Raw genomic sequence first — 10,807 nt, forward strand, 5'->3', positions numbered from 1 at the left:
TAAAATAAAGGCTTCTTTGGAGCATAAAGTTTCCAAAAACCCCTGGATCCAACTCTAGTATTCATGCATTTTCATGTTTCTGATTAAAGAAAGATTCTAGTTTTGTAAAAATGTGAACAGCTATGTTCATAACCACAACACACTGAAGAAAAACTCAGTGTCCAGCCCTATAAATAGACACTGATCAGATGATCATTTAAAAATTAAAATAGAGAACTTGTGCTACATTTACATGTAGTATTCAAACCACTCTGGCATTTACTTGAAAACACTTCTGACTTTGGGTTATAAAGTTTTAGATTTGGGATTTGGCCAGGGCAGTTAGAAACAGGGACTTCTGGTTCCTGAATGAGTCTCCAAATGGATTCTTGCCAAAACAGCAAAGTCCCAATCCTAATCTTAGCCTGAGTTGCTTTTTCCAACTGGTCTCTACAGTTGGTTTGTCCAGGGGACGGAGCTTCAGATTAGGTCTAATAAATCACTTTGTCCTTTTTCTTATTCACTCCTAACCATTTTTTAGGATAAAACAGACACAGGAACTAAAACCCTACTTGTCACATAAAAACTAATTAGTAAGGCTGTAACTTTAATGTTGAAGAAATGTTTCCGTCCCCAGCCATCGTACTATTCAATAATTATTGCAGACACTAAATAGCAACATTTTCTTTTTTTAATCTTAAGAAAATGAGAAGGAGGTTTAAATACAAATATGAAGACTTGCAAATAAAAACAAGCCCTAAAGTGACAGCAAGAACAAAAGCAAGCATAAAAAGGTTTTTTTTAAAAAAATGCAAGGAGAGAAGAGAAAATAAAGATGGTAAGGATTAAAAGGATTGAAAAGAAAGCCAACTTTAAGCCAACAAAGTGACAGAATGAGACACAAGGTCTTATTTATAAAGACTTGTTTTCAGTGTGTGTGAGTCCAATGAGCGAGACAGCCAGCCTGAGGGCCAGATGAAACTCACTGCTTCATTTAAACATTTATTTCCTTTGGCTCGGCTCGAGTGACAGCTCCTGGAAACTATTAGATGTATGACCTGAGACAAAAGAACTGATTGTATCGGTTCAGTTCTCAGAAAGTGAAAGGGAAACTTTAAAAAAATTTAAAAAAAAAAAACAGCACCACGGCATCACTAAATTGATATGACACTCTCAAAAATATGCAAATGAAAATTATCTCTGTGTCAGACTAAAATAATGGGCTATTCTTTTTCCCCTCAGCAAGTGCTGCAAGAAACTCAAACCCACTTGCTTTGAACAAATAGCTGCCGTGCTTCATGATAACAGACTAAAAGAATCAAACTTTCTTTTAAAACTACCCCCTTTATGTCAAACTAATTTATTAAAAAGGGTAAAGGCACGGACAAAAATAAACTACCCATCAGAGTCTTGAAAATCATGACTCACTGCTATGGTCCACAAGACTCAACATATAAAGTTGTAATAATATTTCAAAATATATCTAAAAGCCCTTATAATGGATGTTATAGGAGTTTTTCAAGTACTTGCAGGTGATGTTAAAGTATTTAAAGTAATGATCTGAAAGCAGTCACTTAGTTGACAAAGAGATGTCTTTTTAAATATTAGATAAAAGAAACTGCTTGTGAAGCTTATCAAAAATAAAATATGGTTCGGATCAAACCGAAAAGTTCTTAAAAAATTGCAAAGATAAAAAGGATTGTCTCATTCTGTGTTGGGCTCAAAGTACTTCTTATTTTCAGGTTTTACAACTCTAATCCAACACTAGTCTTCACAGGATTTTGAGATGATCATTAAAATGCATAACTTTTGATTTAATTGATAAATTCATGTAATCAAAGTTATAAGCTGATAAACTGTAATGCTGATTGTTATGCATCCCGCCCTGAACAGAAAACAGACTCGCGTGAGGCAAGGGTATGATTCTAAATTTGAATAAATAAAAATATGGATGAATCCTAATGCTGCTAACAGATTTAATAGAAGGCCCGGCCCCCCGCTGTGCTACGGGGGGGAGGGAAATGTCAGTCAAAATATCGAGAGGCCTCTGATGGTGCGGTGATGTTTCGAACGAGCGGTAAACGTGCAAACAGATGGACAAACAGACAGATGAGCGAAGAGAAAATAACCAATACTGTTGTCAACAATACATTACAGCCAAATCCTCAAAAAAAAAACTGCAAGAGTTGTGGCCATCGCAGCTGGTCAAAATGATGAGATAATGAGATCTTCCTACTATTTCTTCCCTCCTCCATCTTCATCATTCTTCCCTCCTTCCTTCTTGCAATCTTTGTCTCCCTCACTCCCTTATGTTCACACAGTCCTAGTTTTCACACTGACACTCAGTGTGTGTGTGTGTGTGTCATTGTGCTATCTCAGCAGTTAAAGGAAGGCTGCCCTCAGGTAATAAATAGGACTTTAAATTATGTGTGCGCGCGTGTGCATGAATACAAATGCGGTTTGTGTAATGTGGGCAAGTGTTCAGAAGTGTAGCAGCACATTTCTCATTTATTCTCTTCCATTTTAAGCCTGTTCGGTCTTTGCTCCAACCATCAGACATAATGATAATGTACGACATTCAGCTGCTAAGATTCACCTAGCAGAGGGAGCATGAAGAGCCATGACGGCGGGACACGGTGACAACAAGGGGAGCCGAAAAGGGGACAGCAGCCACGATGGGTTAGGACCGGTGTACATCCGTGCTAGTTTTATTTTTAAAAATCGCTTTCTAGTGAACCTTTCAAATAGAGCTGACCTTGTTATCCTGACAGCAGCTACTTTAAGCTTTTTAAATGACACTGGAGCTACAGCTATCTGATTACTATTACTACAATAAAAGGGTTGGAGAAAAATCAGGTCAGCCTGATACCAGCGTCACAACACAACAGTATGAGTGTACAGAGCTGTTGTTCTGTCTGACAGTTGCATGGTTTTATTGCTACTGAGGGTAAAATTAGAGAAAAGTGTAACCTGGCAAACAAAACTGATATGTGACATAAGAGAGCGGACAGTTGTCTTCTGATTTGAAGTAGTTAACGCCAAAGTTAGCTTCACTCCTGACCTCAGTTGCCCTCACATATAGCCTTACATGCTTCTCCCTGACCCCCTCCAGCAGTGCTGACACCAGCACTTCCTCAGCAGTGACCCTGGCTAAGATGTGCTGGGCTTTACACTATTTGGCCCAAATGGCAGTAAGATAATATAAAGATTAGACTCATCAAAGCTAAAATAGATAACCCAAAGTTTTTGATGCACTGAATAGTTTCTATACTGGTATGCTTGGGTTTACATAAATGTTTTGAATGTGTATCAAAACACAGTACATCTCATATCTACTGTAAGTCTTGCTGTCACCAACATGATCTGCCTCCAGTTATATTTGATTTTATCATCATTTTCATAATCTCTTCGCCAAAAATAAATACTATTGTAGAATTCGTACAAGCAGCATCGTCAAAGAAAAATTACTTATGTTAATAAATCTATTCTTGTTACTTTTTCTTTGTTCGGAGAGCATATTGTGTTTCCACAATGTTCTATTTCAGGTCTGAAAATAACTATAACTTCCTTTAACTGTGGCTTAGAACAGAAAAGCCACTTTCTTTTTGTTGGACCACGGTTTGCCATTTGATCCCAACCCTGCTTTCACTGCTAATTTTGGTTTGGATCAAAATGAAAGCTTTTCTAAAACTGCAAAAGAAAAGACTTTTTGCTAAGCGGGATTATCATCTTCAACGTTGAACACAACTGCTCCTTGGCTGGAGGGAAGGGCAGTAAGTAAGGACACGTGATAGCAAGGCATGAACATGAGCACATAGTGCAGGAATGAAGAAACTATAAAATCACAACACGCACAGGGAAGCAGTTTGTCTGATGCCTGTCTCTTTACACGAAGGATGCAGAGAGTGGAGAGGAGGGGGTACCAGGCAGAAGATGAAAGCAGATTCAGAGCAATACCAATTAGGAACGACAGCCGCCAGAGAACCAGTCATGGCACAGGGACTGAGAACATGGAAAAGACCTACAGAAAAAAAACTTGAGACACTGGAAAGTTGGAAATGAAACTGAACGACAAGAAGAGATGATACGGGGGAAACATTTTTACTGCACCTTGGGTTTTTAAGAAGGATGGGAAACAAAATATCAAGGATGATGAAAAACAAGAACAAACGAAGACTGCGAGTGCGATGTACAATAACCGATCAAGACAAAGGAGGCAGAGGAACTTTAAAAGGAAACAAACTGCAAGGAAAACATGCAATCTCATGTCTTTGAAGCAGCTGTCAGACCAAATGCACACATAACACCTCCCACTACATACTAATACTAATAATGGAAAAGTCCATAAAATGAGGTAAATCCACTCTCTACAGACATTAACATTCATGTGGCATCAAAGACGCCACAGGACTCCCCTGGGCCAAATTATATAAAACATTATGGGCATCCCGTTCCTGGAAATTTAATCTTTAATTTAATACCTTCCAAACTTGTGCTGCTGTGAGTTTGTGTTTATGCAGTCGGAGTAGTTTTGAAGGAGCTTATTGACTGTAAACTCCACGGCTGATAAGCAGTAAGTAACTCAACTTACATCCACACTGGCGGCTTGGGTGGTAAATATTGTGTGCATAGTAAGGGTGGGAGTTTTGGTATTCGCTTCAATGAAGTGAACTGCAGACATGGATTTTTTTTTTATATTTATTTCCAAATGTCAAAAATCAACTTTGTTAACACAGATCTGTGCAGCCACAGGTTAGGAAAGTCAGCAGCGTAGATACAGCTCAGTGCAGTTTGTCCTGGTAGAGTTGCCGTAGCTGCTGTAGTGCTAACTTGTTGCTGTGTGCTTTCACATCTTTTTCATCTTTTCTTTGCTGAAACCAGGAAAATATTTCTGTGAACAATAGTTTACGTAAACAGAACATTACTGTTTTTGGCAATTACTGAAACATTTAATTTGTGTATAAATTTTCAATAATGTTAATCACGTTAGCTTTTCTACGGCCTGCGATTTATAGGGTTTACTGGCATATGGTATTAGGCACTCTTTATTAGGCATGAAAATATACAGAGTCGTGTTTATTTATGTAAACCAAGCCAACAGTCTTGACAATAGTAATTTAAATATGTATTTCTGTCTCTGCATTTCAGTTTCACAATGCTCTAGATCCAGATCATAAGCTCATCATCCGCCTCCTGGCATTAAATCACAAAATCTGATAAGCGAGAACCATCAATAACCATTTTATGATCGAATCGCAGCTCTCTGAGGTATAATCGAATCGAGTCATGAGGTGCCTAAAGAGTCTTATCCCTAATGCATACCAGCTTTGCTTAAAGCAGGTGGCTTTAGCAAAACATTTAGGGCGACCAGACAGAAAACCCGCCTCAAAAACTGTGACAAAAATTTTCTTGGTTGGTGGAATCTGTGGTTGACAGACTGACTTGAACGTGAACAGGTGGGCGGCGAGGAGTGATTAAAGGGAACGCCAAGTTGGAGTAAAAATAAAAGTCATAGAATCAGATAGCAAGATAGTTTGGGTTTCGGTATAAACAAAAGCTTTGAGGTTTGTCTCCAGAAAATAAGCTCTCAGGCTCGACTCTTGGCTGCTGCCTCTGCCAAGTCGATATGAAACTTTAAACACAGTGGCAGCTCATTAAATGAGAAAACAGCACAATGCACACGACCAAGCAAGCCTGCTCCCTGTCATCAGCACAGCGAAAGCTTAGAGAATTTAAGAAGAAGCTTTCGAGACAAGTGTGATGGTGAAAGTGTTATTCTTTGCTTTGTGTTTGTTTATATGAATTTATTATTCTTATTCTTATTTATATTTATATACTTGTGCATCCAAATGTAATTATACTTGGTTGTGAATATTCTGCAGCCTGTTAGAAAAATGGGAAAATTTGTTTCTGACTGAATGGAAGAGATTGGTTTTATTCGGGTGCACGCTATAAGGGGAAGAAAAGCAAGATTTCAAGTAAGAGACGAGAAAAAAAAAAAACAGATATAGAATTACTTCACATTTTCCAGGGTGAGAGGAAGGTTAAGACATACACAATGAGTTTCTAAATAAATTAAATTAATATAGTTTTATTTGTTTAATTAATCCAATAAGAATGATTACCCTGAAACCTGCTGCTCTGGCACCAATCTGCAGAGATGCTGTGTGGTGTAAGTCTCGAAATGGTAAAAAAAATAAAATAAATTAATGTAAAAGTAATTAATGCAGCTTTCGTGCCCCAATTCTCTAGTTTCCACAGATACTTTATGAGTCATTTAATACTGAATCAAACTATTTCAAACGCTGCAATTAATCTGCTAGCGTGAAACATTGAAATTTAAACTGGGTCGCAGCTCAAGCACACATTTTGTTAATAACGCTTAGCAGCATATTCACATCACATTATTCTAAAAATGAAATCTCAGAAATCCAAAGAAAAAGCTCACTTTTTTTTTGACTACTAAAATTTACAGTAAAAGGATATACAGTCTTGACAATAACCCAGCTGACCTGAGCTTGTGGACCTAAGCCGTGGCCCCAGCTCAGGGTCAGGCACTGCATCCTCCTGCTGTTCACTCAGCCTCAACTTAAAGCTCAGGAAGTCCTGCAGGGCCTAAGTCCTGTTACATAATGTGGAAGGCTGGCTAATGTTGGTGCGGGGAAAGAGGAAACAAAGTGAGCTGGATGGCCTGTATAGTGTCTGTCAGTTTCCATGTGATTCCCATCTCCTTCCCATCTCCTTCTCGCCAATCAGCCAACACGAAGCAGAGGCAGGGACGGAGGCCCCCACCGAGCATCGGCACACTGAACATTCCCCTGGACCCCTGCCAAGACTCCCAGGCAGCAGCTTGCTGGCTTCAGCTGCGCTCACCCCACCATCCCCCTGCCCCTATCCTCGCATACCCCTGGTAGGCCCCTTTAGCTCCTGCCCCCTCAGTTGGCACACAACTTAGACAAGGACGTTTCACAGACCTTTCTCCCTCCAAACTCTGTGTATGACATGACTAACCAAAGACCCATTAGCTTCACGGTAAACCAAGTCTTACACACCTTATACAATTGTGACATTAAATTCAAAAGAAAGAAAAGACCAATCTAATAAACTAAAACCACTGAAATACAAAAAGGCCTGCCTATGTGAAGTGTGAATACGTTGTTCCTGGGTGATTTAATCCATCTTAGGATACTGCAACCTCTTCAGGCTTTGTTGTGCCCTACATACCTACTGTCAACACAGATGAGATTCACCCCCCTCCCTCTGGTCCACAATGTTTGTACACACACACAGACAAAAAAAAAAAAAAAAATCACTCCATTTAGTACAATGACCACACCGAACACAAAAGCCTGGTAAATCTATATCGTGCCCTTCCTCACTTCAAAACGGCAATACAAAAAAGAGCAGAGGAAGAGGATAATGGCTTTTGGCAGCCTCCAATTGAATCCAGCTGATTCTACTGTCAACGCTCCCCTACTGGAGCAGCACCCTGCGGCGGTGTTAAGCACGTTATCTATCAGGACTGTGCCAGTCATTTGAAAAGCCTCATAATCACAGGCTCGGTGACGGCCACAGTTGGGCCTGGGTTAAGGTCACTCATGGGGAAAAAGGGACAGGCAACACAATCAAAACAAGTATCATTTTAAAATAGAAAACCTGGTAAGTTTGTTGTTTCGTTTTTTTTTTTTTTTCAGATTTAAACTTTCACTTTTAAGAAGTAAAGACTATGTAATATTGAAGAACAAAAAGGTACGTAATGGCGTACAGTGATAAAGGATGAGCAGGCTGGTTCAAGTTGCTTTTATTCCTACAGAGGAAACAAGGCTAATGATAGCAGACTTTATGTTTTGTCTGTGAAGGGTCAAATAAGGGGAACGCGAGCCTTGGGTCCCGCCCCTGTCCCCCCGTAAATAAATGATCCTGCCCTTTCTGTGATAAGCAGCTGCAGATGGGAGTCACTGCCAGAGTTCGTCCTCATGGCTTTGTTACAACACAGTCTAATCAAAATAGTGCCTGGATGCCAACAGCCTGCAGCCTGGTTAGATCCGGAGCCAGCGTGGGTAATGTGTTTCATGCTAGGATGCTGCCAAAATGGACAAAGTAAAAGAATTCAACGCGTTTGGGTCCTAATTTCTCATTTTTTTGGATTCCTTTGCATCAAGGAAAAAAAGAACTACAGTTACACACAGATACCAGTAGTAGCATTTCTGTTCTGAAGTAGATGATTTATGAATTCCTAAAGAAATATAAAACCACAAAACCAAGCCTCTTCATGCCTAGGCTTGGAGCAATCCCACTGGTGGTGGTTTAATACCAGAACAGACTTAGGCTGACGTATGATAAGTATAAGTAATTAGGATTACTGCATTCTTATACATTTATGTTCTCAATCTTCACAAAATCCCTACACGACCTTTTCTACTCCCTGTTTGCATTCTGTTGGGAAGACGGCTGGGCTCAGCCTCCTGCAGGAGCCCGGCTGCGCCTGAGAGTCAGCTGTGGGTGTCCATGGCATGCAGGAGGCAGCTCCAGATCTCATTAACAACCGGAGGGCTTTAACTACCTGCCTGGGATTTGAGCTTCACGTGAATGGTCGCAAAGTCCGACAGCGAAAACAACAAGAGCTGTTGCACGTGTGCAGGCGAGGGCTCATTCGGACACCCGTTTTCAGACCACCAACATACAGAAATGGACTCAAGAACTGAGCATCCGGATGCAGCCTACACCACCTCCTCTATTTTAATTTTATAATGCATGTGTTCAATTGGTGCATGTGTGCATTTTTCCTTTCATCACCTCGATGGTGTGTGACGACAGAGATAAGACAGTTGTGACAAAAATGTCAGAGAGAGGGGGGGGGGGGAGAATAAGGGTTTGAAATTGAACAGGAAATTATGTACTTCAATTAAGACACGCAGAGGAGATATTAAAAGCTATACTTCAGTGCCTAGGGACAGGATGCAGGAAGGGGCGATGCAATGGAAGGCGACAGTTCAATCAGAACCCCAAGCTTTCATATGGAGGCGGGAGGAAGGGGGAGACGAAGAGACAGGACGGCTGTGTTTAATAATGTACTCGGAATTACTGGTGTGGTGGAATGTACAGCAGTGCACAAGATACATGATGTGATACAGTTACAGAATGAAAAATAGAGCAAAAAAAGATGAAACGTAGGAACTTAAATGTATGACCGCAGCGGCAACTAAGATGAGCTGGAACTAATCCCCACATTTAACAAAACATGACAGTTTTGCTGCTACGGCACAATTAGCATTCATGCTATTAAAAAACAGAAAGTGTGCCATTACCTTCTAATAACTAATGAATTACACCAGGGAACTCTCAAGTCCGTCCGTGAATGCATCATAAGACACATGCACAATGGTGTTCCTGTGCACCCAGCCAATCATAATAAAACACACAAGAATCCAGCTTTTTCCAGCCTCTAATGATAATTACACCAATAAACATAATTTCACAAGGTAGAATCAAAGAAAAGCGCATTAAATATTATTTTTATTGGGCTTCTGAATATGCAAATAATGCTGCTATTGCAAATAAATGTTTCAATAAAATGACAATATTATTTTGGGGCTTATTTATCAAGCATAGCTGCTAGCTTGTGCTCATTTTCCAGCTGAAACATAGATTTTCAAACACTGAACAAGAATAATCATAAATTTATGACACATTTAGGTTGTTGTTTTGAAACTTACCTTCCGTTCATAACAGCTTTGGCCGCTTGTTTCAGCTTAGAGTCGGTGCATGGCAGAAAAATATGCAAAAAAGCATTTTGTTTTTCCTCCTCTTCTTTTTTTTTTGTTTGTTTGTTTTTAAGTTACCCGTAAAGCGATGGAGCAGAGATTTAATCGCAATTAAAGTCAGACTTGATAGATAAGCCGACTGCTGCTGAAGCAGCTTGGTGTCAAAGATAATATCCGAGGTAAACAGCGGCTACGCAGCCAGATAAACACACAGCAAGTACGGTGATTTCTGCTTTCAGCAAGGGATTCAATTAAATAGTTTGTCAAAATTAGACTGGGCAAAAAAAACAAAAACATTTGCTGTAAAACGACACGATGTTGTAACGAGGGGCGGGGAAGGGGCGAAGCACCACTAATAATAACAAACACACACACACACACACACACACACACACACAAAACCCCAAATACGAATAAAACGACTTTTAAAAGCAGCTAAATTATTGAAGCTATAGTTAGCTGGTTGGCTTACTCAGTCGTCGACCGTCGCGAGGTTCTGCAAAACGGGAGAATTCAGGCAGTTTTAGTCGGGGGGAGAAAAAAATAAAAAATTAAAAAAAAAATCGCCGAGCAGTTCTCGCTGAGCAAGCCGACGGCCGTCAGCCAGCCAACTTGTTTTAAAGTGCAAAAAAGAAACGTTTGTTTTGTTTAAGTCGCCGGCTGGGCGGCTGGCGATGGGCCGACCGCCGCGAACGCGAACCGAGAAGCGGCTCCGACAAAATACATTCTGCGCTGATCCAGACGACGGAGCGGACACTCGCGGTAGGCGGTTCAGGGAGCTCTCGTTGACAGTGGTCTCGCAGCCATTTTGTTCAAACTAACAACACTGCAGTCTGCCTGCCTCTCCTCCTCCCTGTGAGCAGACACGCCAGGAAGGGCTTCCCGATACGTCACTCTCGACCAATCAGAGCACGGGGAGCAAGCTCCGCCTCTCCGCCGCTGTGAGCGCCTACAGAGACTCTGAACGCATTCACGGGATGGACAGCAGGGACGGAGCAGGGAGGAGTATGAGGGGCCGTTTAGGACAAAATGTACGTTTTGTCTCTCACACACTACAAAAAACT

At 40.7% G+C, this 10,807-nt stretch overlaps 1 protein-coding gene across 2 annotated transcripts in view; it reads right to left on the reverse strand.

Annotated features, from left to right (window-relative positions):
- The window catches only part of LOC108245315 (trinucleotide repeat-containing gene 6C protein), a 51,392-nt gene extending 40,789 nt beyond the window's left edge, over window positions 1-10,603 (reverse strand). Inside the window, exon 1 of one of the 2 annotated variants that reach the window (XM_017432117.3) lies at window positions 9,696-10,601. The gene's annotated coding sequence lies outside the window, so the exon portion shown is untranslated. Of the gene's footprint in view, window positions 1-9,695 lie in introns of both variants that reach the window. The other variant, XM_017432120.3, reaches the window with a different exon arrangement.
- Window positions 10,604-10,807: the final 204 nt, after the last annotated feature.

This window comes from Kryptolebias marmoratus, linkage group LG3 (genome assembly GCF_001649575.2).
Source record: "Kryptolebias marmoratus isolate JLee-2015 linkage group LG3, ASM164957v2, whole genome shotgun sequence".
NCBI lineage: Eukaryota > Metazoa > Chordata > Actinopteri > Cyprinodontiformes > Rivulidae > Kryptolebias > Kryptolebias marmoratus.